Source organism: Lactuca saligna, chromosome 2 (genome assembly GCF_052625555.1).
Source record: "Lactuca saligna cultivar CGN05327 chromosome 2, ASM5262555v1, whole genome shotgun sequence".
NCBI classification, from domain to species: Eukaryota; Viridiplantae; Streptophyta; class Magnoliopsida; order Asterales; family Asteraceae; genus Lactuca; species Lactuca saligna.
The window spans coordinates 168,936,229-168,938,746 of record NC_136418.1 but is presented as its reverse complement, the minus strand read 5'-3'; positions in this window follow the sequence as shown (position 1 = coordinate 168,938,746).

Sequence of the window (2,518 nt, the reverse complement as noted above, 5' to 3'; positions counted from 1 at the left end):
TGCTACGTAGGACTCCGAATAATGGGAATTAGCCATTAGGCGAATACGTCACACCACATGTGATCAGAGTTGAATAATCTTAAAGTACCGAATTTGATCCTACTGCACAGCTCTTGTTTGAGTCCAACCGTTGTAGGGACGAGTCGGGTACTCGAAGGATTATCTGAGTCTCGTTGCATGTGATGGTGTTCGGGTGATGGCTAATTGGCATTACAAGGAGGCCTGCAGCAGCTGAGGATTGAATCGAGTAGGGCCGGAGATTTCCCTAGGGTGAGCCTAGGATGAGTATAGTAGTAACTAGCCTTAGTATAAGGGATCTGGGGGAGTCGAGGCAGTCCTTGAAGAAGGTACGGATAGATATGGAAGGTAGTATGGGCCCGTGCTACTGAAAGCAGAGGATCCGTACCCGAACCAAGGAAGGCCAAGACAAGACCAGGGAACTTGTAACTAGCTATGATCCCTCAGGGAGCACCAGTATATCTAATGATTGTTGTGATGTATTGCAGAATGGTGGTACTTCCATCGAGGCCGGTGGACGGCGGTTCTAGAGAGGGGTCAGGTTCGGGATCAGGTTCCGAGCCGATAGATGAGGGACTACGTGAGTTTATCGCGTCAGAGATCACCAGGGGCATCCTTGAGTCGACTCCCATTATCTTCGGGTCGATCAAGGAAGGGATCATGGAGTTGATGGAGGATCGCCTGCGGGCATTCAGGAGCGATTTGGCGTCTGGCTAGTCGGGGTCACGCACACTATCCCTCAAGGACTTCAGGGGCAGTGGTGCGCCGGATTTCCATGGGGTGAAGGACCCCATTGCTGCCAGGCGATGGGTTGCAGACATCGAGTCTGCACAGTTGACTAGTTTCTGCCCCGAGGGGTTGAAGGTGAGATACGCAGCAGGGTGTTTACGGGACCGAGCCCAGGATTGGTGGGAGTCAGTGGGCAACTCGTTGGGAGCCTCAGCTATCAAATGCAAGAGTGTTCTACATAACACTAAATGGAAAACCTTTGGCACTTGATCAAATAAGCATGAGTGTTCTACCACAAGCTCATAGTGACCATAGCAAGTACTAAAAGTTGTCTTTTGCACATCCTCATCCCTGACTCGCATTTGATGATAACCCAATCACAGATCAATCTTAAAGAACCAGGATGCGTCCTGTAGCTGGTCAAATAAATCATCAATCCTCAAGAGGGAATAACGGTTCTTCATCGTTACCTAATTCAGCTCCCAGAGTCTATACACATGCAATGTGACCCGTCCTTCTTCTTCATCAATTCCCATGGAGAACTGCTCGGCCTAATAAATCCCTTGTCTAGAACTACTGCAACTAAGTAGATAACTCTTGCATGTCGGGAGGAGCCTGTTGGGTCAAAATATGGTTTATACTTTGCTTTTCTGGGCAATTATATTTTTCTGTAATATTTTTGGAGTTTATGGTCATGTTTACGGTTGAGTTTACGGCCGTAAACACCTTACGGCCGTAAACCCATTTACGGCCCATGTCCACCAAGCCCATGTTCCCCTCGTATAAATATAGATGTTAGGGTGTGAGGAAGAGATTGATGAACCCTAAGAAGTTTACGGCCAGAGAGAAGAGAGAAAACTAGAGAGCATTTTGTGTGTGAATCTTTTGTATCTAGAACTTTAATTCTAATCAAATAATACAGAGATTCATATTATTCTTCTTCTCATACTCTTCTATTTGATCTGACATCATCCGTTTGATTGGGATTCCGCACCATCAAACGGATTTGATTGATACACAGGCAGATTAGGGACTTACAATTGGTATAAGAGCCAAGTTGTATCAGTCAATTTTGTCATGTTTGGGGCATTATTTGATCTTATTTTCGAAATATTTTTGCGTTTTTGGATAGATCTCGCAAAAATAAAGGGGGTTTGTTCTTCGCGTTTTTCGTAAAAACGGGTTTTTGATCGAGTTTTGGAGCAAAAAAGGGGCAAAAATCACTGCTTTGGTCGTAACCTGCGAGGGGGTGGCGGCCAACAGCTAGGGTTTCCGAGGAGTTCACGGCCCGAGGTTTGCGGCCTCGGAGTTCACAGCCTTCGCGTTCACGGTTAGCCTCGGTCAGCAGCGTGTGCGAGACTTCGATCAGGGTCCGAAGTTCGCACGCATACACTTAAAAAAAGGGGGCACGAAGCATTTTTGGTGGCTGCAAGGATTCGAATTCGGGTCTACCGCATAGAAGACCAACGCCTTACCAGTTGAACCAAAGAAGAACTTGTTAAAAACCTTTCGTTTTTTTATTCATAAACACTCCCTGTCGCACCACTTTTCCTATTTTGACACTTTTAACCCAAAACTCAATTCCTTTTAATTTTAAATTTCTTTTTCATCCAAAATAAATAAATAATAATAATAAATTTAATAATAATAATAATAATAATAATAATAATAATAAATTAATTAAATTAAAATTAATAAATAAAATTATATTTTAATTTTTGACTTTTATTTTTTAACTTTTGACCTAAAATTTTGACTTTGACTTCCAAGT